Here is a 27,681-nt window from a genome sequence, read left to right on the forward strand (position 1 = left end):
CTTGCTTCTCCGTATTTTTTTCTCTCTCCCCCTGAGTTAGGCAAACAAATGTTGATCGCTGTGTTGGCCGGGGCTGTGCTTACTTAAAATAGGCTGTTTCGGTTGGGTGCTGGCCAGTTCGTGATGGGCCTCGTCCCAGCCTACACCCTCGCCGCACGGAGGGCAGAAAGTGTCCAGTGCCCGTGGCTTTCTCCTTCCAGTGACCACCAGCACCCTGACCCTGCTCTGCGCTTCACACTCACTCACAGTCATGTGTTCCTGGCCTGTCAGGGGTCCTGGGGGCAGGAGGAGTTGGGAGTGTAGCCCCTGAACCCAGTCTCCCAGAAGGCCCATGACCATGGGCAAGTCAAGGGGCTACTTGGACCTTGCTACTTGGTCTGATGGCAAAAAAGCTGGAGCACTCATCTCCAAGGTGCTGTCCACCTCTGACATGCTGAGTGGGCCTCCTTCATGGGGTCAAGCACAAATACCAGCCTGCAGAACCCCAGCAGTGGAGGACAGACTCTGGGAACCCCAAGTGTTCCCAGAACCCTAACTGTTGGGACACGAGGCAGGCGAGGCTGTGTGGATGGGAAAGTCAGGGCAGTGTGCATGTGTGTGCATGCGTGTGCGTGGGTGTGGAGGGTGCGTTTGGTGATGCGGGAATGCGGGAAGACTTGCATTTGAGGGTCTCACAGCCCAGACTCTCAAGAGTAGAGCGAGTGAGGAAGGGTCACCTGACCAGGCTGTTGGGAATAACGCAGCCTTTTCAGAGCAACCAGCCAGAGGAGACTGGCATGGCCTTGACCCATGGCTGACTTTTCTCCTTCCTCTCTCTTCTCCCCTTTCTCCCCTCCTCCCTCCCCTGAGTAGCGCCGAGTAGCAGCACTCTGCAGGTTGTATTAGACCAGCCTCAGAGATGGGAAGTGAAGTTGCTTAGTCCTGTATGACTCTCTGCGATTCCATTGACTGTAGCCTACCAGGCACCTCCATCCATGGAATTTTCCAGGCAACTGTGCTGGAATGGGTTGCCATTTCCTTTGCCATCAGAGACTGGAGGCTCAGCTCAAAGGTGTTCTGGACTCTATCTGGGTCTGGGTCTGTTCTGGGCTCTATCTGGGTCTGGGTCTGGGAGCCCCAGCCTCTCCAACGCCCCCATTGCTGAGTCATGCTGGGTTTCTCCTGGGGGTGGGGCAGGCCTTTTATTCTCTGTGCCTTGTCTCCCTCTCTTAGTCCCTGGACTGGAAACTCCAAGCCTCAGCCTCCAGCCCCCACTCCTCCTGGCCCCTTTCTTTTAGCTCCAATGCTGGACATGAAAGCAGACGCATGGGCAGAGTGTGATATTAGCGCCAGAACCTAATTTCACAGCGTTTCCGTGGAATACTCCATAAAACTGAACAAATGAGCTGTGGTCCAAATCCATCTCATTATGAGCACTGGGCGAGCAAAGGCAGCCGAGCCTCCAGATTTGGGGTTGCTGCTGAGTACTGGGGACTGGGAGCATCGTCGGGGGGGGGGTCAGCCTGGGATTGCCAGGAAGCAGAGCCCAAGGGGCAGGATCCCGTGTTACCTGAGGGACAGGTGGTGGGTCAGGAAGGGAGCCACAGCCCATCAGGCAGACTGACGGCTCAGCGCTCAGGACCATCTGCAAGGAGCCCTGTCCTTGGATGGTCTCTCCATACAGAGAGGGGAGACTGGCCCGTGACACCCTCCTCCCATGGCTAGAGGCTAGCCATCCTGAGCTTGTACACTTGTGGGTGCTGAGTGGGGACCCAGGGTGTCCTCCTGGGTCAGGTGGAGAGGGGCAACCAACAGGGTTTGGCTGAAGAGGACTGGACAGCAGTGCCACATGCCCCTCATCCTCTGGTGGAGGGTGCCATGCCCAGGAGAACAGGTCATTGAGAGAGAAGGTGCCTCCCCCTTAGGATCTTGGAGCTACGGCTCCTTCTCCACCGGCCACCCATGCAGAGGGGGCACAGCAGGGAGACTAGGGTCAGGTGGGGAGGAGGAAAGGAGGGGAGAGGGGAGGCACTGAGTAAGGAGGGTGAGTCCGGGTTCTGGGAAAAGTTGAGTGGCGGACAGACCTTCCCGCAAGCTCCTATACCACACAGCCCCGTCCAGCCCAGGTCGGCCCAGAGGAGAGCAGGGTGTCCCCGGCCACGTGAGCCTTCAGGCGGGAGGACAGACCCAATAGCTTGAGATGCAGGTCAGATGTCAGACCCAGAGTGGATCTCCTCTGCAGCACAGGCCTCGAGGTGAAACTGGGCAGGTTGGGTGCAGAGCCCCAGCAGCTCTTTGGGGGGCACCTTCCGGGCTCTGAGGACAAGTCAGCCGTCCACGCCCTGCCCTTCCCCTGCCCCTCACTCCCCTCTGTCCCATCGCATTAGCGTCTTGCCTTCTCTGTTTGCTCCTTTCTTGCGTGATGAAATATGCATAGACATCGAAGTGTAAATAATAAATAAGCAAAATGTGCCCGTGAATCCACCACCAGCCTGGAGCACAGACGGGTATCCTGGATCCCGTGGGTCCCACTGCCCCTCCTCTCCCCCCGTTTTATTCCCCTACTCCAAGATAGGAACTCTGCCCTGCATTTGGAATTGTTCATCCTCTTGCTTTTCTTTGTGGTTTGAACCCCTCTGTGTCTAGGTCTAAGCAGCATATCATTTCGTGGTGGCTTTTTGAGCTTTACTTGAATAGAATCTCGCCGTGTGATTCCTCTTCACCCTGGCTTTTTTTTTTTTTTTAAAAACTCTGGTCTTTGTTTCTGAGATTCAGGCATAAACGCAGCCCGTTTCTTTTCAGAGCCATGTAGAGTTCCAGTGAGTGCAGCACGACAAGCCTCCATTCTCCAGGTGGTGGATGTGTATTTAATTATTTCGAGCCGCGTTGCTATAAACACTCACGCTTCCTGGTGAACACGGGCAATCGTTTCTCTAGAAAAGTGGCTAAGAAGGGGGATTTCTGGGTCTCAGGGAGTGCGTTTTCTGCTTCACGAGATGAGGACGGATTGTGGCACGTCCATCCATTGGCAGTGTCAAGGTGATCAGTGATCCACACCCTCGTCAGCTCTTGATACTGTCTCATTTAAAATTTTTTACTGATCTGATGTCTATAAAATGGGATCTTGCTGAGGTCTTAATTTCCATTTCCGTTACTAATGAGGTTGAATACAGTCTCACGTTTTAATTGACAGTTGCATTTAGTCTCATGAAACACTTTTTTTTGTCTTTGGTTCATTTTCCTATTGTTGTGTGCTTTTTAAAACTTGATTTTTGTGAGTTCTACACACATTCTGGGGCTTCCCTGGTGGCTCAGAGGTTAAATCGTCTGTCTCCAATGCAGGAGACCCGGGTTCGATCTCTGAGTCGGGAAGATCCCCTGGAGAAGGAAATGGTAACCCACTCCAGTATTCTTGCCTGGAGAATCCCATGGACGGAGAAGCCTGGTAGGCTACAGTCCACAGAGTCACAAAGAGTCGGACACGACTGAGCGACTTCACTTCACTTACACACATTCTACCTTGGGATCATTTGTCACTTATTCAAGGTGTGAACACCTCCCAGATTTCTGTTCCTTTCCCCACTTCCATGTCTTTTTTGTATAACATTTAAAATTTTAATGCAGTTAAAAATCCTCAATTATTTCCAATTATTAGTCCATGGAATTCTCTAGGCCAGAATACAGGAATGGGTAGCCTTTCCTTCTCCAGGGGATCTTCCCAACCCAGGGATCTAACCCAGGTCTCCTGCATTGCGGGCAGATTCTTTACCAGCTGAGCCACAAGGGAAGCCCAAGAATACTGGAGTGGGTAGCCTATCCCTTGTCCAGCAGATCTTCCTTACCCAGGAATTGAACGGGGGTCTCCTGCATTGCAGGCGGATTCTTTACCAACTGAGCTATGAGGGAAATGCTTTTATTTTCTTTAGGGATTGTAATTTTTTGGAAAAGACTTCTCATTGATTTCAAGATCATGAATCTTTTGCACTTCCTTTGAAAAACTGTAAAGTTGTGTGATGCATACTTGTGATGTGAGGTAGGTGTTCAATTTCATGTTTGAAATAGGGTAACCAGGGGAATTCCTTGGTGGTCCAGAGTTAGGACGATGCCACACTCTCACTTCTGAGGGCCCAGGTTCAATCCCTGATCGGGGAACTAAAATACCACAGGCTGCATGGCATGGCCAAAAAAGAAAAAGAAAAGAAATAGGGTGATCAGGGGGTCCAAGCTTGATTCCTGAAGAGCCCATCCTTCACAGCTCATCTACTTATGAATTCTCATGACCAAGCTTGTATCAGCGTGGGTACTGCTCAAGCGTGAAGGCATCTCCTGTGCTTTGTCTGGTGGTGCTGGGTCAGTGTGACAACTCTCCTGTTTCCAGACTTGGGGGGTCTTACCCTAGGGGCAAATGTGTGCATATTTGCTTTCGCTTATCTTTCTCTCTCCTTGTCTCCCTCAACTTTCCTCTTTCTGTCTGAATTTCTGGCATGCATTTCACTCTCTCTGCTTCTCTCCTTTATGCTTCATATGTTTTAGATCCTTGTTTAAAATCAGAAGTTTGTTTATTTTTATTGTTTTTTTTTTTGAGAGTTATGTTTTATTTGGCAGGAATTTTTAGGACTTCAAGCCCAAGAAGCAGCATCTCAAGTAATCCTGAGAGAACAGCTCTGAGGGAGGTGGCCAGCTTATATACAAGTCTTACAACAAAGGGCAAGTGGTCTGAACATCAGAGGATTATTGTTAGTTAAGGAAAACCAGATATCTCAAGTTAAGGAATTTAGCACTTTTCTGTGTATCGGAAGATGGGAGAGTCTGGGCTCACCGACTTGTCTGGGGCCAGTATCCTGTTTAGATCCTACTTTGGAAGCCCCAGAAAAGTTCCCATCCCATTTGTAGGAGGCCTGCTGTCCCACAGCCTGGAGTCTAGCTCTTGGGATACGCAGCCTAAAGCAGAGTTGCTCTGCTGAGCCATCTTCAACCAGCTTCCTGAGATCAGACTGTAGACCCGTCAGAGTGTGAACAAATATTTTTGTGAGCTGCTGACTCTGGAGGTATTTTGTTATGCAGCATTAGGTCAGCAGCAGCTGACTTATGCACTGGGTTTCGAGGAGGGGTGGCCTTTTGAGAAGCTGATGTTAGGGAGAGGGATGAAGTTGTTCTAAGGAGGTGGGGAAGGGAAGAACAATGCAGAGGTACAGTTGTGAGGAGATATGAACTCTGGGTGGGGGTTAGGAAGTAGGCTGGAGAGAGACAAGCAGGGAGTGGTGGGGAGGTTGGAAAGGCACATTGGAAGACGCTGTAAAAGACGGTAGTGGTTTCAGAGATGACTCCCGACCTTGGGCATCCTCCCTTTTTGAACCTTTTATTTGCGCTTGCTCCTGAATCGTCATAGTACTTGGGAGCTAAATATTTCCGCTGAGGTGGTTACGGGTGCCTTCTGCTTGCACCCCATGGAAACACCTGGAATGTTTCAGTGAGAGAGAGATTCTGAGTACACCCAGGCTCCAGGCTTTAACTTGGTTCTGGTGCCTCAGCCTTTAGCTCCTCTCTATGGGACACATCCAAGTGGTCCCTTCAGAGCCCCTGCTTCCCAGATGCCTCCACTAAAGAGTGTGAACACAGAGGCAGGTACCAGGATTGGTGATTGCCTGGAGGGAAGCAGCAAAGGCTGGAACTCTGGGTATGTGGCCTGTGGAACCATGATTGGTGGGGACGGAGTGACTGATGCCCCTGGACCTCAGTGTGGGCATGTGTCCTGGGTCAGAAGGCTGGTTGAGCGTGGGAGCTGGGGGTGGAGGCCCTCCCTGCAGGAATATGTCAGCCAGAGAAGAAGGCTGGGAGGTGAGGGGAGCAGGAGAAGCAGCTTCTTTTACTCCCTGTTTCCCAAGGCTCCTGATCCAACCTGAACATCATTAACCCAACAAAGGCAACAACCGACACAGTAAAAAGGTTCCAAATATAAACAGCGCACATTCCCATCAACATGTTAATTAGGGCTCATTAACTGTGAACAAGCCCCGTGCAGCCCGAGGAGGCAGCAGCCACTGGGATGATGTCTCCGGAACCTTCTGTCTGCCTCTGGCGACCTGAGCGTGCTCCCATCTGCTGGGACCCCGGGGCTGCCCAGCCTTCTGCCGCAGCCTGCACAGGTGCTGTGCCCATCCCCTTCTTTTGGGCTTTCTCTTTTGGTGGCTTGGTTTCTGTCCATGCTGGGGTCTGATGTGGGCATGGCTAACACAGCTCCACGACACAAAATCCATAGGAATGGTGTGCTAAAGCGGCAGCCACAAATCAGAAGAGAGTCACCTGCTCACAGTAGCCATTCCCGGTCACGACAGGGCCTGTCACCCAAGCCCCTGGCCAAGCATGTGTCAGCAGATGAGGGAAAAATCTATTTGGAGGAGAAAAGAGGATGTAATTTTATTTTTTTCTGCCCTACCCATTTAAATGCTAGCTGTGAGATTAGCTCCACTTAAAGCAAAACAAAACAAGAAATCAATGCTGCCTGGATCAACTGCCTTTTAATTATTATTACCATTATTTGCACCTCTAAACCCGTAATGATCAAAACTGCCTTCCAAAAGGTTGTGGACAGCCTGGAAATACTGTGATCATTGCTTTATAGTGCCACCAAGGGGTGCTGACCAGAGGGCCCAGGGAGAGCTGGGTTTAGGATCGGTTCTCAGGCCAAGGAGAAAATTTTGCCAAATTCTCCTCTACTGGGCTCTGTGGATGCTGCAGATCTAAGTCATGCCCTCTCCAGTTCTGCCAACTTGCAGCAACCCCCTCTATTGTGATTCACCCCTCCCAATGACCAGCAGGGCAACAGGAGGTGCCAAGGGGCTGGCCCCAGGGTGGGAGGAGTGGTTCTGGTGGTCCCGAGGGCCCAGGCTGAGGCTGGCCTTCTGCTGAGACCACGATTATCTCAGACCCACATGGTTCCTTCCCTCTAGTTTTTTCCCCTGGGAGCCCCTGCCCCACCAGAATCCCATCCCCATCACCCCCACCAAACAGTGAGAGAACGCCCATCTTGGGTGCTCCTTTTAGGTACCCCATTGAGGATCCCTTGGGGACCTCTCTCAGTTTCCAAGCTGCATGCAGACCTCAGTTTCCCACTCCAGGTAATGGGCTGATGGCTTCTTAAGGAAAAGGGAGGGATGCTAACAGTAGTGATGATTTCTGTGATTAATCATAGCAATTCAGGAATTTAAGGCTAATGGGCTCAGTACAGAGATCAGTTCTGATCAGTGCAATCCCCTGCAAGGTCAGCCCTTTATGGGTGGCCATGCCTGCTGGTTCTTTCGGCTTGTGGCAGAATCTGCTCTATTTTCCCACTTTCTTTGCAATTTCTTTTCATATTAATAAAAGATTGAAGTTACCTAATTGTAATGGGCAAGGAAAGTTATGACCAACCTAGACAGCATATTGAAAAGCAGAGACATTACTTTGTCAACAAAGGTCCGTCTAGTCAAGGCTATGGTTTTTCCAGTGGTCACGTATGGATGTGAGAGTTGGACTGTGAAGAAAGCTGAGTGCTGAAGAATTGATGCTTTTGAACTGTGGTGTTGGAGAAGACTCTTGAGAGTCCCTTGGACTGCAAGGAGATCCAACCAGTCCATCCTAAAGGAAATCAGTCCTGAATATTCATTGGAAGGACTGATGCTGAAGCTGACACTCCAATACTTTGGCCACCTGATGTGAAGAGCTGACTCATTTGAAAAGACCGTGATGCTGGGAAAGATTGAGGGCAGGAGGAGAAGGGATCGACAGAGGATGAGATGGCTGGATGGCATCACTGACTCAATGGACATGGATTTGGGTGGACTCTGGGAGTTGGTGATGGACAGGGAGGCCTGGTGTGCTGTGGTTCATGGGGTTGCAAAGAATCAGACATGACTGAGCAACTGAACTGAATTGATCCAGAAAGATGTATTTAAATTTGATACACTGGTGGATTTTTTTTTTATTGAGGTAAAATATAAACTTAACATAACTTAACATAAACATAACATAAACATAACATCACTTAACATAAAATATACCATTTTAAGGTGAATAATTCAGTGGCTTTTAGTACAGTTACAATGTTATGCAATCAGCATCTTTATTTCCAAAGGATCTACTCTGGACAACTCATATAAACGAAATCATGCAATGTGTGCTGTTTTGTGACTGGCTTCTTTCAATTAGTGCGTTTCCAAGATTCATCCACATTGTAGCATGTATCCACGCTTCATTCCCTTTAATGGGCTGCATAATACTCCACGTACAGATGGACCGCTGTTTGTTTATCCCTTCATTGGTTGATGGATATTGGGTTGTTTCCACCTTTGGGCTATTGTGAATAGTGTTGCTGTGAACAAGTGTGTACATGTATTTTTCTGAGTATCTGTTTTCAATTCTTTTGACTAGGTACTTTGGAGTGGCATCCTGGGTCATATGGTCATTTTACGATTAAGTTTTTTGAGGAACCTCCAAACTGCTTTCCACAGAGGCAGTGCCATTTCACATTCCCACTGGCAATGCGTGAGGGTTCTACTTTCTCCAAGTCTTCTCGAACATTTGTTCATTTTCTTTCTTGCTTCCTTTTTTCCTGTCTCCCTCCCTCCCTCCTTTCCTTCCTTCCCTCTATCCTAGGGGCTGTGAAGTGGTGTCTGTGTTTTGACCTATGTCTCCCTGAGATAGTGATGTCTTTCCCTGGGTTTCTTGGCCCTTCACCTGTCTTCCCAGGAGCTGTTCTTGCTCCCTGTTTCTGCTTTTCTCTTCCTGTTTCCTTCCCTTCCTCCTGACCCACAGGCCATTCCTTGAGCCCTATTGCCCTCAGCAGCCCCTCTGCCTGTGGGCTCAGCCTGGAACAACATAATGCACATTTCAGGAGGTGGCGTCTTCCTGCTCCATCCAGCCCTGGGTCAGATGTCCCCTCCCCTTCCCAGCTCCTCGTGTCACGAGGCTGAAGGTGGGGCTCTGATAAGGTTCCCTGGAAGAAGACCCTGAGATATATGCAGGTAGTTTATCTGAGGGTGCCAAGCACACGGGTCAGGGCGAGAGGAGGAGAGGAAGGTAGCCCCTAAGGGGAATTATCAGGCCAGCTGCTGGGGCCACACCCACGTCTCAGGGTTATTCCACCAGAGGGGCGGGGGCTGGCTGTCTGACACTGACCCCCAGACTCTGAGTGCTACTCCCTGGGGATGTTCAGGCTGGCTGCCTGGGATCCACGGTGAGGAGGGTAAGGACAGCGGCTCTAAGGGCTCAAGAAAGCCCTCAGGCAAAGAAACATAGAGTTGTTTCTTTAGACGTTGGGCTGGTGTGTGCTGAAGCTGTGGAGTGAGGAGACGGGTGGGGCGTGGAGAGGATCTGCTATATCTAGACCCTCTCCACACCCTACCTGTGTCCAGGGACTTCCAGTCCAAGTCCTGCCCAGGACAGGAGCCAATAAGAACCAAATGTGGCTTCCACTGGGGGCTACACTTCACCCACAGGTGGGGCCTCATGTTCCTTCTTTGCCCTCAGCTTCAGAGGGCGGGTGTTGTGGAGCTGACCGTGGGGAGCTGGCCACAGCTCTCCTGAGTCATCCACACACCTGGACGGTGGATGGTGACAGAGCTCCTGGCTTCTGAAGATGTCCCCTCCACCCTGTGCAGAGGACGCACCCCGGCCTCCTGGCATCCTCAGAATGGCTCTCCGGATGCCCCCGAGACAGAAGCAATTTCCAGGCACCCGAGGTGGCTGACCCAGCTGCCTCAACCCAAGCAAGGAACGTTTTTCACTCATGTCTGTTCTATTCCCAAGGGATGAGTACGGCTCTGTCGCTGGCCGGGAGAAGGGAGCTCGTGGGCCTGGGCTGGCCTCCCCGTATCCCTGGGTCCCCAGAGGATGCCTGCCTGCCCCACGGCAGGCTGCCTGCTCTCCCTCCCAGTGGGCTGAGAAGGCCATGAACACCATGGGGCAGCTGGGGCTGCAGTGGAGAGTCAGAGAGAAATACCTTCTCTTCTGTCCCCCGCTTCCTGCCAGGAGGACCTCTAGGCGCTGACAGCTTTAACTGCTGGGATAAATGAGCATCCAGGGCTCTGGTCTCTGGGACTTGCTCTTCTGCACAGGGGAAGGGATACAGAAGCACAAGTGGAAGATACTTCATAGAGAAGCATGAAGGCTGGGCATGGAATCCTGCCCCAAGGCCACAGACGCGGAGCCCAGAAACAAGGTCACCTCCAGAACTGACTGAGCCCCTTTGTGACTGTTGCCAAAAGCCCCCTGATCACCACCAGCAGGCTTCCTGACCCCATATTCGGCAACAATGCCCACTCCAGTGCTCACCCTAAAGCGCCTTAACCGATCACCTAAGGTCAACCCTCCACCTAAGGTCAACCCTCCAGCTGGAATTTTTCTTTGTCTTGAAAGTGAAAGTCACTCGGTTGTGTCTGACCCTCGGAACCCCATGGACTATACACTCCATGGAATTCTCTAGTCCACAATACTGGGGTGGGTAGCCACTCCAGTCTTCTTTGTCTTGAGGCTATTGAAATTGGCCACTAACCCATGAAAAGTGTCGACTCTCCCTGGCCTGTCAGGAGGTCGGCCTGCTGTGCTCGCAGTGCCTTCATTATCTCTGCTCCTTGCTCTTAATAAACTCACTCCCTTCTGAAATGCTGGGTACCTGGGAATTCTTTTCCGGCCTGCGCTCAGATTGGCATGACACTGGGGATAGGGGCCTTGTTTCTCCTGCTACTGACGCAGTTCAGTTGGTGCAATGTAATGGAGGTATGTGTGTGCATGTCTGAGCTTCAGGAACCAAAGGGGTGCCTGCAGGCTAGGGTGTATGTGGGTCTTAGCCAGCTGGCTGGCACGAGCCTGGTCAAGCAGTGCTGGACACTTCTCTCCACCGCCTAGCTCTCTCTTTCAGTCCACAGGCCCGGCTTTCATCCCCATCACTATTGACTGTGCTTTGGGAGCCTCCCAGGGATTTAAATTTACAGAGCTGGCTGGATACCTTACAAAGCAAGTGGCTGTCAGTGGTGAGCCCCAACTGTGACCTTCACCCTGGAAGGAGGCGTTTCATTTTGAGGCCATGTTGAGCTGAGAGTGGCCTTTTCTCCCCTAACGAAGAGACTGAGATCCCTAAATGCATCCTGGCAAAAGGGCCAAGCTGCCTCTCTTTTTCCTCAAAATGCAAGTCCGAGAGGGTCACACTCTGTAAGGGCACCAGGGTTGGGGGTGGGCATTGCCGCCACTGTCTTGGGGTTAGAGGATGGCCCCTGTCCCCCCATGCCCCGCTCTGATACCGTCGATTTCCTCCAATCTGCATCTGAAGAGATCTGCACAGGGATCAATACACCTGCAGTCCTGTGAGGGAACTCGGGGTGGGGGGAGCAGGAGGCAGAGAACTTACGGCTTGGGGAGACCGGCTTGCAGGTTGGCCTTCTAGTCAGCAGGGAAACCCACCCTCTGGCCAAGGCTGCACCCCAAAGACAGGATATGATAGCAAAGGGCAGCCAGGCACAGGTCACTGGAGCCCTTTGGACTGAAGGTGGGTGTGGACAGTAATTTGCTTGAGTGGGGACATCACCCGCAGTCCCCGAGCTGGGCTCCAGGAAGGGGGTGTTTCTCCCACATGCTGGACACGCAGGTCCCCAGGGGAGGCTGGGGTGGGAGGAGGGTTTGAATTTACTCCTGAGGAGCCACCAGGCTAGCACATAGCTGCCATTGTCTCCTTCTCACGGCAGGGCTGTCCCCACCTCACCTCTTGTCCGGTGTCTCCAACAGTTGCCCCAGGGCTGTTTGTGGTTTGGCTTCGACTGTTAGTCTACTCAGCCCTGGGCAGCCCATTAATGTTTGTGGAATGACTAAGTGAATTTCTGAGGGGCCATCCTGTCCCCCAAGACTGTCACAGCCCCATTTGCATTTTGTCACCATCTAAATTTCTGCCTTGACCTAGGACCTTCTGTGGGGCATGTGCCTGGGGCATTTCCACCCTTTGAAATACTCCTGCACATCCTTCAGCACCCCACTGAAATATCACCTCTTCCAGGAAGCCTTTCATACATCTTCAGTTAGAAGTGGTCCTTCTATCCCTGAGCTCCTGAAACTTGCTCATAGCCTTCCAGCGGTGAGGGACTCCTACCTCGAGCCTAGACTCACCCATTAGTTAATGAATTCCCCACACTGTCTGGAGCCGGGCTTAGCCCCAGGTAGGCAGATCGTAAGCATTTATTTCAATGATTAGTTAAAGGAAACAATAAGAGGATGAGCTAGTGTTCCTGGAGAGTGCCCCAGGGTTAAGGCAGAGCCCAGTCCGTTTTCAGCCTCAACAGGGAGACACCTGAAGCCTTGGGTCCTGATGATGACTCTGCCATTTAGCTGGGCTGTGTGGAGTCTGCAGGTTTCCTTATTCCCTTGTAGGCTCCACCCACACTGGGACCCTTGGCCTGGGTCCATCCCTGCCCTGACAAGTCCTGTCAAGAATGAAGACCAGCTTTCCTGGGGCCCCCTCCAGCTGAAAAGTCACCGTCTCCAACTTGCACCTGCCTGGATGCCTGGCCCTGACTGAGCACAGGTAGGTCTGTCTGTTTCATTTGCACTTGTGAGCATGGGGATGAGCTTTGTGGGTGCAGGGTCGGTGTGGGGGCTGGTGGGATGGGGGCGCAACTTCCAAATGGCCAGGTCAGCAGAAGAGTGGGCATTGGAGAAGGAGGTGAGAGGGGCATGTCCCAAAGGATAGGGTGTATTTTCCGCTCAGCATGCAAGCTGCTACCCCCTGCTCAGGCCAGGGGCTTAGTGACCCCAGAGGAGTCTCCCTGCCACATGATGACTGTTTCTCTTTCTTTTTCCCTAAATAGGAGTGGTCGGCAATCACAGCTATGGCTGGCTGTCCCTGATCTCAACAGGGGTTTCTTTTTGAGAGGAAGATGGATTTTCAAAGTCTTAAATTTCTGTGCCTCAGGTGGCAATAATGCTGCCATGTCAACCTTTTGAAGCTAAGTCTCAAATCTGACCTAATCTCTGTTTTTCCTTCGGGCATCTGATGCTGGGTCTTTGCCTGTGTTCCATTTTGGTGCTTTGGTGCTTGCCTACTTTCCAATGATGCTTCCCATTTTGTCTGGACCCCCAAGGGGCTGGCAGAACAGTGGGGATCTCATGATGATCTCCCTGCCTCTGGCTTTGTCCCCATGGACACACGCTCCCTGCTCCTGAGGTGCCCTTTCCTCCAGCACCAGGGACGCGGCTGAGCCCTTGTGGGCATGGTCACTGTGAACAGGCATGGAAACAGCCCATGGTGTGAGGGTGCTCTCCATCAGGGCAGAGGCCTGTCTCTGAAACTGACGCCTGAATCCCCGTTCCCTGGGTTGGAGGCTGCCCCAGGGTTGTACGGGGAGGTGTATCAGTCAGTCCTGCTGACTGCCATAACAAGTGGTCCCCAAGCCCCATTGACTTAACATACTGCATGCTTATTCTCATACTCCCCGGTGAAGAGACTGAATATGGCCAAGTCTCAGTGAGACAGTTCAAGTTTGTATTGAATATTACCCATGTGCTTATTTTCCCATTTTCCATGGCAAAAACTGTTGGAAAATGGTAAGTAAAATTGATAAAAGGGATATAACTCTCCAGTATCCTTGTCTATTTATATAGAGAGTAAAGCAGAGATATAAGGGGTTAACACAGTCTTGTCTAAAGGAATCTTTCATCTGAAGACTCAAATAACTAAATTTGCCTCCTAGATAAGACAGTGGGAGTGTTCCCCACAAGAGTCAAAAGGTGGAAGCAACCCAGTGTCCATCAGCGGATGAGCAAACAAAAAATGGTCCGTCCACATGATGGAATATTATTCAGCCTTGAAAAAGAAGGAAATGCTGACACCTGCTACAACATAGATGAATTCTGAGGACATGCTGCTAAGGGAAATAAACCAGTCACAAAAGGACACACGCTGTCTGATTCTGCTCATATGAGGTACCTAGAGGAGTTAAATTCATAGAGATGGTGTGGTGGGGGGAAGGGGACGTAGTGTTTAATGGGGACAGACTTTCTGTTTGGGAAGGTGAGAAAGTTCTGGAGATGGATGGTGGTGATGGCTGCACAATAATGAGAATGTACTTAATGTCACTGAACTGTACACTTCAAAACAGTTAAAATGCTAAATTTTAGATTATGTATATTTTACCACAATTTCAACTGTGGTAAAACTGCGAGGATTTCCAATGGTTCCCAAGCTTCCTCATGCCTTTTTTTTTTTGGCTGGAGTGTTTCTGATAGCACCAGGAGCCCCCAAAGGCAAATGCTGGGGCTTCTCAAGTTGGCAAGTCTTGCTTGTCAGGACCTTCCTTCCTCCGTGCCGTGCTAGGTCGCTTTAGTCGTGTCTGATTCTTTGCAACCCCATGGTTGTAGCCCACCAGGCTCCTCTGTCCATGGGATTCTCCAGGCAAGAATACTGGAGTGGATTGCTATTTCCTTCTCCTGGGGATCTTTCCCGATCCAAGGATCGAACCCAAGTCTCTTGTCTCCTGCATTGGCAGGAGAGTTCTTTATCACCAGTGCCAGCTGGGAAGCCTTCCAAAGCCAGCATCTTTTCCCTGACCCTAAGCATTTCTGGATTTCAGGTTTCAGGCCTCTCTCCTCCCCTGAGCTTTGTGCTCAACACAGGGCTTTGAGGAAATCTTGTATTGTTCTGCGTAAATTCAAACTTACAAAAGATACACTGGGGATGATTAACCAGTATCATAGAATCATTTGTCTCCCCCCTAGATTTGCTGCATAGTTGACTTCTAATAGATTAACTTCAAACGCAATTTACTCCGAGCTGTGTCCATGTGCAGCAACTCAACCTTTCTTTTTGGCTGAGAGTCAGGGGAGGCTGCATGCATCCATTATTGGAAGCAAATTACACATGACTGGTATTCCATTTTCAGAATAAAACCAGAGCTGCCTCAACGTGGTGGGAGGTGTAGGTAAAAAGGAGAAGAATGAGGAGAGGGTGACACAGGGCACTAGGTACTTGTAAAATCTGCTCTGGGGAGACAGTCTCAGTACTCTTGCATCCCAGAAGTCCTTGGCAAGGACTGAGCCCCCCACAAAGGCCTTGGGAGGGGACAGCCTCAGCCCAGGATGACTTCATTGTGGAGACAGAAACTAATTCCTCTCTAAGTGGGAAAAGGCTCTTTAGCTGCATTAAGAGGCTGAGATCTGATGAAAAGGCGAATAGATTCAATCTTCCTTGCATCAGTCACCTGGGACTTCATCAGACTCAAACCGATTAGAAAAATTCACATTGAAAGCATCATTTATAATAGACCCAAATTATAGAAAACATTTGGCCTGGAGGGAGGGAGAAATAGCATTTTCACCTAAGCCATAATCTTTCATTATCTCCCCCGCCTCCTTTATGGGGTTTGACAGCCCTGTCTCCTCCCCCAAACTAATCATTAGACTAATTAGGGGCTAATCAATGTTTAATTAAAACCTAGCCATTAATTACAGGAAGTACTATGGCAACTTGGGAATAAAATGTGGCTGCAGGAGGGATCAGATTTCCTCAAGCATGGCCAGTGGCCCAAGAAGAAAGCTTTCCTTCTTCTGTTTGTTTCCTTCTGTGCACTTTGGCTTGAGGGGATCTGGAGGTCAACAGGGGGAGAAGGGAGGGAGTGGAGAGGAGGATGGATTGCTCTGAGTGTCTTGGCTTCTGGCCTGTTACCCAATTTTCCCACTCACTCCACAGGAGCTTTCCCCTTGGTTCTAGCATCATTCTTCCCATGTCCCAAATTTAATCTATTTTTCCTCTGAAAATCTTTTATGGGCACCTACTTACTTGCATTTAGACTACATCCAGACCTCTCATCATGAACTGCAAATTCCCAGGTGAATGGTTCTCAACCCTGGTTGCATGTTAACCATCACCAAGACAGCGTAAAAAAATTCGAATGGAAGGATAGACAAATAGAACAATGAAGAATAGAGAGCCCAGAAATAGACCCAGCATATGTGGGCATGTGATATACAACAGCACTGCTGAGGAGGGGGCATGAATGATCTTTGCCATAAATGGTGCCGGGCCAATTGGATAACCCCCGGGGGTGGGGGTGGTAAATAGGAAGCTTGATTCCTACCTCACACCATACATGAAAATCAATTCCATTTTATAGAAGATAACATAGGAAAAAAATCTGGAATATCTTCATGGTAAAAAGAGAGAAAACTATTAAGGAAAAGATTGATAAATTGGGTTATATGAAAATTGAGAGCTTCTGTTTATCAAAGATACCATTAAGAGAGTGAAAAGATGGGGACTTCCCCTGGCAATCTAGTGGTTAAGACTCCACCTTCTAATGCAGGGGGCACAAGTTTGATCTCTGGTCAGGGAACTAAGATCCCACACGCTGCATGCTGCAGCCAATAAATAAATAAACAAAACAATTTTTAAAAGGGAGTGCAAAAGGACAATCACAAAGCTGGAGAGGACACTTGCAAAATACATAATCAAAAAAAAATTCATGGAGAAGGAAATGGCAACCCACTCCAGTATTCTTGCCTGGGAAATCCCATGGATAGAGGAGCTTGGCGGGCTACTGTCCATGGGGTCACAGAGTCAGACAGGACTGATCAACTAACCCTTTGTTTCACTTTCAACCCCATCCATTGGGAAGCTATGAACAGCTGTGGGGCTTGTGCATTGCACAAGGAGGCAGGTCCCGTCCAACACTGTGCACAAAAAAAAAAAAAAAAAATTCATAGAAAACTGGGAAAGAGACACTAAGTACTTTACAAAGTGCTTCATTGGTCATCAGGGAAATGCAACCTGAGACGCTGCTATAAACCCATCAGGATGGCTAGAATGAATAGACTGGTGACCTCAAAGGTTGATAAAGACCTAGGACAATGGGAACATCGGTACATGTCTCATGAGAGTGAAAACCCGTGTACACCCATGGCGGATGCATGTTGATGTATGGCAAAACCAATACAATATTGTAAAGTAAAAAAAATAATAATAATAAAAAAAAATTTTAAAAAAAAGAAAAAAAAGGAAAAACGGTTCAGCAGAATCTGCTAAAGCAAAACATGTGTCTGCCTAGATTCCACGAGCACAGAGTGGGGAGTCGGGGGCATGCAGGAGGGGCTTGGCGACTCTTGAGGTGGTAAGTGATGTAGCACCAGAAGGACTCTTAAGACAGGACTCCCTGTTCTCAGGGGAGGAAGTGTATGAAGGAGAGAGCCTGGATCCTGGATCCCAGCTCTGCGTGAGCAACAGATTCACCTTTCTGAGCTGTGGTTTCTCCATCGGTACATGATGCTTACTGCGAGAGCTTGCAGGAAAGGACTACATGTGATGAAGCTTATGAAACACCTACCACATTGCATGGCCAATAGTTGGGATAAAATTTCTTTTATCACCCTAGGAGTCTACAACCAGAGAGGGGCAGATGTAGAGGGGCAGGAAACAGGCACAGGCAACCCAAGGCTGAGTCAGGTGTAATCAGCCACGGTCTGCATTTAGTGGCTAGCTCTGCACTTTTATTCGGGGGTGGAGTCGTGGCTGGGTAGGATCTGAACGTGGTGTCAGGCTCTCTTGCAATCACACCAGGTGGCAGTGATGTGGCATTCCCTGTTCAGGGAGGCAAGCCAGCCTCAGACACACCTCAGACAAAAGGCAGCCTTTTTCACCCTAGGGTCCTCCGTCAGCCTCCCCTTTCTTTACCACTGAGCCACCTGGAAGGATCTAGCCCATATTATTTTGGCATAAAAAGGAATGAGCCCTGCGATATTCTATAACAGGGCTGGACTGGAAAATGCGCAGAGAAAGAAGCCAGACACAAGAGGACGAAGTTGCATGATTCCACTTACACAGAATGTCCAGATCCGGCAAATCCATGGAGACAGGGAGCAGATTGGTGGTTTCCAGGGGCCTGAGGGGCAGACAGGGGCATGCGGGTGACTGTTAAATGGCGTGAGGTTTCCTTCTGGGACTGGGATAAAATGTCCTGGGTCTAGATAGAGGTGGTGGTGGAACAACACTACGAATGCACTAAATTCCGTTGAATTGTAGACTTGAAAATAGTTAATTTTATGTATGTGAATTTCACCTAAATTAAAAAAAAATTGTTAGTCCAGCTTTTCCCTTGGGCTGCTGGGAGATGTGACAAACACACTGAATTGTTGCTGTTAAAAATCCACCCATGGTTGCCTCCTCTGAAATGATGGGCAGCAGGCTGGGTTCATCTGCCCCCATCCTAATTGCCCCCATCTGGACCCAGGGCCCTACAGGTGTTGGGAGCAGTTATATCTACAAACAGATTTATCCTGAGGCCTAGAGCTATGCTATGACCAATGCAAGGATGCCCATCCCCACTTCGCTGACCCTTGATGCCTCTCCAGGCACTGGTAGGGTTTCAGCTTGGCCTGTCTGCACCCCCCACCCCACCCCCATCTCCTTTTGCTTCTAGAACAGGAATACACATGCCTGTTGAGTGGATACTGTTGCCATGTGCGCACACTGGTTTAAAAGGATGTGTTGAGCAGCTGACACAGAGATAAATGGGGATGGAGTTACAGGAAGGGGAGGGGAGGCCTCAGAGCAGCAGGAACGGGTATCACTCCCCACCCCTGAGGTGGGAGGGTGCCAACCTCATGCCGCCGTCTTGGAGGGGTCACCTACTACCTGCCTGCTGTCTTGGAGGGGTCACCTACTACCTGCCTGCTGTCTTGGAGGGGTCACCTACTACCTGCCTGCTGTTACCTGTGTGAGTCCGGGTTCCCCACCTGTGCTGCCCTTACCAACCTCCAGGGGCGTCTGGAACCTGTAGAAGCTGAAGGTTAAGGGGTGCACGCAGGTGTTGGAAATGATCCAGGGGTACAAGTGTGATTCATCACATGTTGAGAGAGGGAGGGAGAGAGGAACTGTGTCTTTGTCCATGTGTAAATCAGGAGACAGATGACAGAGCCACTCCTGACTCCCTTCTAGGTCTTCCTCCATCTCCTTTCTTTTATGAGCACTGTGAGTCCTTCGCTTCAATAGCAGTGAATTTTCAACTCAAAGGGAAAAAAAATCCCATGAGTAAATTAAGTCCTTCTCCCATGCTGCCTGTACTGGGGCCACTGAGACCAAAGGGTCTCATTTATTATTTTTACAGATGATCAAATTGTTTTCACCCTTTGTCTCATCCTCTGAAGCATGGGCTTATGTGGACTTGAGGGGCTCTGTCCAGAAGGTGCCATCTGTGACCCCAGGAGGGACCTGGTCCTGCTGACACGTGCCCCTCAGTGTGGCCTCAAAGCATCTACCTGAGGGAGATGAGGCCTCTTTTAAAGACCCTGGAAGCAGACCCTTGAGGGTGCTCATCTGGCCCTCCACTTTCTTTCCTTAGTGTTCCAAGACTGATTGTTTTAGTGACCTCAGAGTGTTCCATGGCAGAATGATGTGAATGTTGGTGTCCAGCCCTGTACTGTGTGGGCTCCTAGAATCCATCCAGGGTTGGTATGTGTATGTGTGGCTGGGATGTTGAGAACGTGCTAAGAGTACATGGGAGTGAGGTGGGGAACGTGGAGGCTTGAAGACCCTCTTCAGTCTCCCTCTGGGCTCCCGGAACAGGCCACTGAGAACCAGGTCAGAGGAGGTTTCCAATCGCTGGGTACATGCTTCCTCCTCCCCTCGTCTTCCTCTTCCTTTATGCCTCTCCTCCTTCTCTATCTCCCAACTTGTCCCGCCCATCCCCTCTCAGCCCTTGCCACCAACAACGCACTGTGTCAGGAGCCTGTTTCCAGGTAGATCTGCTCTGTGCTCTGTGCCACCTTGAGCACGAATACATGTGTGTGTGTGTGCACGCGCATGCGTGCGCAGTGTGAGGGGACAGGGTACCTTGGCCCAAATGTGTCTGGACTGGGTGGAGCCCTCCAGGATGGCAAAGGACTTGGCCACAGTCAGCATAAAGAACCCAGCTAGGAAGTTAACCTCGGTCCAGGGGATGACCTGCTGCCTGCCCGGCACCCTCAGTGCCTGCCACCCCTTGCCCTGCCTGGCTATGCTGCTCTGAGGGGATGCCTTGTCAAGAGCCCCTGGCACCTGGAAGGAGGAAGCGGTTATGGAGTCAGGACTGTGCTCTGATTCCTGCCTTCCCCTCACGTTCCCACTGAGGGTGGCTGCGGGAGGAAAGCATCCTGGAGGGTCTGGATATGGTGGGAGTGGAGCTCCTGCCCCGTCCTCCTGACTCCCAGGACAGTGTGTCGAACCACACACGTCTTCCTGTCTCAACACATGGTCACCTGTATTTCATGTTGACTGCCTGCTCTCATGGACCAAGAAGCAGAGACATGGGGAGGCTGTCAGTGGCTCTGAGCCATGAATTTCTGGTCAGATTTAACTCCTTAAGAATGAAAGGGGAAACTTCCCTGGTGGTCCAGTGGATAAGACACTGAGCTCCCAGGGCAGGGGGCCTGAGTTCAATCCTTGGTCAGGGAACTAGATCCCACATGCCACAACTAAGACCCAGTATGGTCAAATAAATAAATTTAAAAAAAAAAAAAGGGGGGGAAAGGAAGGGGGCCCAGGTTCCCTTGGCCTCCCTGGTTCTTCGTCTTGGTGCCCATGACACACGCGGCGGGGCCTCTCCCATGTCTGCTGGAGCCAGGGCTTCGCCTGCAGGGCCACCTCACACTGCCCCTCTGTGCTCATTCTTCTCCACGCCCCTTGACCTGTTGCCTCACTTCCTGCATCCTAGTTTTCAGTCCTCCGTTATCTCCCACCTGGACCACTGCCGAGGCCTCCCTGTTCCCCCAGTCCCTGACATTCCCCGCCTACATATCCCATTGCTTTCAGAGTTGTTTACTAGGAACAGAGCTATTTCCATGGCATGGAACATTCTGCTCAAGAACATTCAACAGCTCCCCATTACCTGCAGAAGGAAACATGTCCCAGGGGAGCCAGTCTTCTTAGCAGGGCATTGAAACTCCTCCAATTTGACTCTGGCTTCACTTTATGGGCCTGCCCAGCCTCATTGCCCTTCAACTCCTCACCCCCACATACTCCTGCCTTGAATTAAACAAGATGGCCTGTGGCAGTTCTCATCTGTGTTCACTCAGCCTGAGCTCTGTGTTGGAAAGGTCTGTGTATGAGAGGAGTCCCAGTAATTTTCCAGCCCACGCTACCTTCTTTTTCCTCTGAACTCAGAGTGTTCATGGTCTGGGTCACGCTGCATGGAAATTCATTTATGCAACAGACACACTTTCCATTGACATGATTCTTTAGTACAGCTTCACAAATTCTTCAAGCTCTTTGAGGGGGAACTTTTCTAGGAAACATCCCTCAGCCTGCTCCTAATTACCTGGTATTTTCAACCCATCTTTGTATGGTGTCAAAATCACGTCAGTGTATCATTTTCAAAATTCCATCATACAGAACTTACGGTTTTCTTGTCCTTTCGCCCTTTTATTCTTTCATCTACTGTGTGTTCATTGAGTTCCTGTTTTGTGACAGGTACTGGTGGTGTGATGGACACAAGGCAGGCCTGTGCCGTTGTTGTCAGGCGAGGCAACACTGGAGCCCCCAGCACGTGAGAAGCGCGATGATGATGAGGGTGAAGAAGGTACAGGGTGCTGGGAATGCAGGTGATGGGAGCGCATGTGGTCTCGGGGCATGTGAGGGCCCCTCTCTGGAGAGGGGACGTTTCAGCTGACATCTGAAGGATGAGGAGGTATTGGACGCAGAATGGGGGGGGGAGAGTATCTGGAGGGACTGAGAGGTAGGCAGACATGTGAAAGGCAGGAAAAATGTCCCAGGTGACCCAGAGTGGCTTGAAATCAAGGCCGAAAATCCAGGCAGAAAAGGCCATAGACCAAGTCAAAGGGTTTGTCTTGTAACAAGGGGTGATGGGAGCCATGGAAGCGCTTTGAGCTGGGGAGTGACACAATCAGACCTGCCTTTTGCAAAGAACAGCCTCTGCCTGCTATGTGGGGACACTGTTGGAAGAGGGCAGAGGGACTGAATGAACTGTAACAGGGGTCGTCAAGCTAGAGCTATGGGCCAAACCTGGCCCACGGCCTGTTTGTGTCTATAAAGCTTTATTGGCACACAGCTGTATCCAGTAGTTTATATATTGCTGCTCTCAAGAGGTGGAATAGTTGCCACAGAGGCCATAGAGCCCTTGGTGCTTGATATATATATATATATATTTTTTTTTTTTTCCTTGACTTTTTTTTGGTGTTTTTTGTCCTATTATTTTTTATATTTATTATTTATTTTGGCTGTGCAGGGTCTTATTTGCAGCATGTAGGAACTTCAATCTTCATTGCAGTGTGAAGGATCTTTAGTTGCTACATGCAAACTTAGTTGAGGCATGTGGGATCTAGTTCCTTAACCAGGGCTTGAACCCAGGCCCCCTGCATTGGTAGCATGGAGTCTTAGCCACTAGACCACTGAGGAAGTCCTGATGCCTGAGATATTTACACTGACCTTTTACAGGAAAAGTTTGCTGACAGTTCTGTTAAAACACTGCCTTAATTTGGGTTGTTCTGGAAGCAGAGCTGACAGGAGGATGTGAGTGCAGGTATACTCGTGGTGAGTGGGTGGAGGGCAAAGATTCAGAAAGTGGGGCCAACAGGATGCGGGGCTGGAGGGGGTCAGGCGGGTGAGAGAGCGGAAGTGAGGATGGAGATGGAGATGGAGATTCTGCTTCAAGGGCAGACCTCCAGTTCAGATCTGGGCAGGTCTTGAGCAACCCGACTGTTCCAGAACTTTCACTTTGTTTCTCTACGAGATGACCTCCAGTCTCTGCAGCTGAATAATACTCCACGAATCTTCCTCACCATGATTCACTAATGAAGCTGAAAAGGCTCTTCACTTTCTTCCCAAACGTGACCCAGAATTCCTGCAAATTCCTCTCTGAGCAAAGCATGGGTACCACCATCCTGTCTTTCCCCCGTCAGCAAAGCGGCTGTCTGCCTAATTCCTAATTATGCCCTTCAAGGTTGCATTAAATCATTGCGCCAGGACACTGCATTGTGGGTAATCAGCTGCTGTTTTAATATGTTTAGCTGCTCTGCATTTCCACAGGCAGAGACTGTCTGAAGTGAAAATTGTGCCCCTGTCTGTCAGGATCTCTGCTGGAGATCACAGAGCAGAGGATAAGTCTGGTGTGGCAGGTTGGATCGTGTTTCTCCCTGCAGAATAAACCCTGCCGAAGGCATGGGCTGGAACTTCCCCTTCTCACCCTCAGACACATCTCAGAGACTTATGGTCATCCTGGCTGGAGGAAATCCAGCTGGAATCTGTTCTATGAATTCCCAGCGTCCCTTCACTTCTTTTTAAAAAAACAGCTTCATCGAGATGTAATTCCTGTGCATAGAATTTGCCCATGTACAGAGTTTTTGGTATCTTCACAGAGTTATGCAATGGTCACCACAGTCAATTTTAGAACATTTTCATCATCTCTGAAATTGATAATGATAACTATCATCTCCCAAGCCCCACCCCTCCCCACTGCCCCATAACCCCTGGAAACCAGTAATCTCTACTTTCTGCCTCTATGGATGTCCCTATTCTGGACATTTCATATAAATGGGATCATGCAATATATGGCCTTTTGTGTCAGACTTCTGTTACTTAGCATGTTTCCAAATCTCATCTTTGTTGTAGTGTGTGTCACTGCTTCATTCCTTTTTTATGGCTGAATGGTGCTTCTGGGACATTTACTTCCTGAGGCCCATCAGTCATCCCACCCTGGGGACTTCATCTTGTAGTCCTTACAGCACCCGACGCGGTAGGTGCCTGACCTTCACTTGATGGCTAGGGAAGCCGAGACTCAGAGTAAGTGCCTAATTCAAGGTCACATGGTTACTTTGAGGGAGGGGGGTCTAATCCTCGTGTTCAGAGCATCTTCCCAAATCTCCTGTAATTTTCCTAGAATCCAGAGCAGATTAGAGTGAATTAGGAGAGAGGGCCTCTGAATCTGATAGGGCCTGTGATGGGCTGAATAATGGCCCCCAAAGATGCCCAGGTTCCAACCCCTGGAACCAGTGACTGTGACCTTATTTGGAGAAAGGGCCAGTGCAGATGGGATTAAGGATCTAGAAGCGGGCGATTATCCTGGTTATCTGGGTGGGCCCTAAGCAGTCCCATGTATCATTTTAAGAGAAAGTCAGAGGGAAATCTGACACTTTGACACACAGAGAGGAGACACCCACATGAAGGTAGAGCAGAGAGAGACGTGAAGCTGCTGGCCTTAAAGACTGAGTGATGTGGCCACAAATCAAGGATGGCCAGCAGCCCCTGGGGGCTGAAATAGGCAGGAAAGGCTTTTGTCCTGGAGTATAGCCTCGCTGACAGCTTGATTTCAGACTAGTGATGCTGATTTTGGGTTTCTGGCCTCCAGAACTGGGAAAAGAATCAATTTTTGTAGTTTGAAGCCCTTTGTATGGCATCTGTTAGGGCATCCTCAGGACACTAACACAGGGCCTCATACCTGATTCCCAGGCCCTTTGTGCCTGAGACAGCTTTCTGCACGTTCCTAGCCCGAGCACGTTGGTACAGCCGGCTGTGATGTGGCCTGTATATGTTGAAAGCTGGGAATAGCATCTAATACCTCTTATCTAAGAACTTTGCATAAATGAACCCAATCCCCACAACAGCTCTGTGAGATAAGCTCCTATTGTTATTCCCATTCTACAGATGAGAAAATGAGGCTCAGAGTGGCAGGTTCACCAGCGAGGGGCAGAACCAGGCGGTCCTGTTGCCCAGTAGCTTTCTAATGCTCTGTGCTGCCTTCTTAAACTACGCTGCTTAAAGAAGCATGTAGGAGCACAGGCTTGGAAGGCATTCATTCATTCAACAAATACATATCAAAATATTTATGAGCCCTGGAGAATCAGCTGTTAAAATGTGTGCCTTCCCCGCTGGGCCCTCACATGTGGTAGTGAGGCAATCACCGAAAGTATAATGTGTAACCCTGGAGAAACACTGGACGTGCCAGGACTCTTTCTGGGGTGCATGGGTGTGCATATGTGTGCACGTGTGTGTAAGCATGCTGTATTACACAGGGGATTGGGGAAGGGAGCTGAGCAGGTGGGAGTTCAGTGGAGGCCTGCAGGACCCAGGTGTGCTGGAGGAGCCCATGACTGGCTCAGCAGAAGGGGTGGAGTAGGACCAGAGGAGACTGGAGTGGGTGGAGGGGGCTGACTGGGCAGAGCTGTGCCAGTCACTGGGCAGGGCCCTGAAGAGCACTGGGCCGAGGGAACGCTTGAGTTGTCCCACCTTCCCTGTGTGGCTGTGGGTCAGAGCCTCCAGCTCAGTATTGTTGCAAATTTTAAATGCAGGCACGATTGTGCCTGGCGCTTGGTCTGTGTGTCTCCACAATTGATAACAAGATGCCGCCCACTGCCCGTCAGTGCCCTGTGAGTCTTGATCATCTTGTTGGGGGAGGCCCCCTCAGGATTAGGATGCCCCATTTCAAGAACCTTCGTTGTACCCTTAGCATACATAGTCTCACCTTTCTTTGGAAACTACTTATTTTTGGAATTTTCATCTTTCCCTCAGTTCTAAGTGGTTCCTTATTCTGGAAGGTAACATAATATCCATCCACATTTCCTTCTCTAAAGCTCTAGAACTCCCCCAGAACTAGGTGGGTTTTGGCACTTAGGCTTGTTGGGATTTTAGAAAGATAACAGGATACATAGACTATGTCATGGAAGAGGTTCTGGGGTCTGGGGCTGCACTGCCTCATGGGAGGTCACCGAGAGGAGATGACAGCTGGGTGACCCGAGCTGGACCCGGGCCAGGAGAGGCTCCTTGCCCTCGCCCTCCTCACTTCCACTCTGTCCATCGTGCCAACTGCCACCTGCCACCTGCCAGTGCCGCTTTCAAAGGTGCAGCCGGGAGAAAGAGCAGTGTGCTGAGACCGCCCAAGGGGCCACGTGCCTGGCCCCCCAAGACCTTGCAGTAAACTCTCAGGATTTGGAGGCACAGCTGCTAGAGGAGAGTCTGAGCCCTTGGTCATCCATAATTGCTCATTTATAAGTAAAATGAGGGCTTCCCAGGTGGCTCAGCTGGTAAAGAATTTGCCCGCAATGCGGGAGACCTAGGTTTGATCCCTGGGTTGGAAAGATCCCCTGGAGAAGGGATAGGCTACCCACTCCAGTATTCTGGCCTGGAGAATTCCATGGACTGTATAGTTCAGGGGGTCTCAAAGAGTCAGACAGGACTGAGCGACTTTCACTTTTCACTCAACCAGGCTCGAGAGGCCGTTCCTGCAGACGGCCCCGCTGCCCCGCCCATGCGGCTGCCTTGCCCTCCACCTCTGTCCCCGCTGGGGGTTCAGGCTTCACCTGAAAGCTCTGAGGGTGTAAAACCATGCAGCTCCAGTCAGCGTGGTAAGTAATGGCCGCCGGTCACTCTTGGTCACTTTGCGTGTTGGCACCAAAATTAGAAAACGTGAGGTTTTCAGAGTTAATTGGATTTTTGAATTTAGGATAAGGGGTGTGGACACGTGGGCCCAGCCCACACTGACAGAACTTTCTAGGTACCAGTCACTGCGCCTTTTCTGTGCGGCTTCATCAGGCCATGTCAGCCACCCCCCAAGGTATCCAGGGAGCTGCCCAGGGAGGGGGCGTGGGGCCCCTAGGCGTCCCCCAGGCTTTCTTTCCCTTCATACTGGTCGAGGTAGGGGCTCAGGCCGCAGCCTAGGGCACACAGCCTCCCGCAAAGCCAAGCACGCAGACGCACGTGGGGCCAGGGCATTGGATTCCATCCGAATTCTGACGTTCACTCTTTTTTTAAAACGTCTGTGGAGTCAAGTCTTAGTTCTTAGAGGGGAGGCCTGCAGACAGCCAACAGGCATTTGAATCACATGGCTTCAGGGAGAAGGGAGGGAGGGACACTGGCGTCCTTGTGGTGACTTTACATGGGCTCTGAAGGCCACCTCCGAAAGAGGTGTCCCCAAGGTGTTTTAAATAGGTAGCATAAAAAAAAAAAAAGGCCCTCTCCAAGGTGACAGAAATGTTCCAAAGGACAAAATTCTACTACATGTGAAAGTCCAGTTATTTTTGTTTGAAAACTCTCTCATTTTGTGATCATCAGAGCTCACGTAATAGGGTGGACTCCGTTACACCGAGGGCCTTGTGCCTGGGGCTGGATGCCATGCCCACCTTTGAGTTCCACGACCTAAGTACCTCCCAAAGACCCCACTGCCGAATGCTATCCCCTAATACTGTCACACTGGGAGTTAGGATTTCCACAGACGAATTTCCGTGAGGGGCACAAACATTCAGCCCATAATAGCTCTCTGTTTCCAAACATTACCTATGCATTGAAATTTCCTTACTCATCAGTTTTAGACTTCATTATTGATCTTTCTTTGATGGTATAATAAATCAGATTTTAACTTACTTACATTTCTTCTTCTCTCTCCTCTGCCCAAATAACTTCTCATTTTTTGGTTATATCTACATACAAGTTTTTCTTATCACAACTATCATAACCACAACAGTTTTCTTTCTTTCTTTGGTACAATTTTTCATTTATCCTGTGGTTAATAATTGCTTAGGTTTTCCCTGGCCCTCCAGCATACCTCCGCATGCAACCTTCCATGAGGTCAGTCCTGTCAGATAAGTTGGTCAGCCCTCTGAAGTTGCGCTGGAGCCTTCTGACACCTGCCCCAGCCGGTATGGGCTGCTCCAGGCTTGCTGCATGGCCCTTGTTCAGGACTTTCCTTTGCTCACTCCTGTGATGGAACC

The 27,681-nt window shown here is 50.1% G+C and overlaps 1 long non-coding RNA gene across 2 annotated transcripts in view; it reads left to right on the top strand.

Moving 5' to 3' along the window:
* Positions 1-27,681, top strand: part of LOC113877745 — a 126,761-nt gene that overhangs the window by 70,779 nt on the left and 28,301 nt on the right. The window contains exons 2-4 of one of the 2 annotated variants that reach the window (XR_003506802.1): positions 12,373-12,526; positions 12,810-13,923; positions 26,181-26,319. This is a non-coding gene — a long non-coding RNA (uncharacterized LOC113877745). The remainder of the gene's footprint in view (positions 1-12,372; positions 12,527-12,809; positions 13,924-26,180; positions 26,320-27,681) is intronic. The other variant, XR_003506803.1, reaches the window with a different exon arrangement.

This window comes from Bos indicus x Bos taurus, chromosome 19 (genome assembly GCF_003369695.1).
Source record: "Bos indicus x Bos taurus breed Angus x Brahman F1 hybrid chromosome 19, Bos_hybrid_MaternalHap_v2.0, whole genome shotgun sequence".
NCBI classification, from domain to species: domain Eukaryota; kingdom Metazoa; phylum Chordata; class Mammalia; order Artiodactyla; family Bovidae; genus Bos; species Bos indicus x Bos taurus.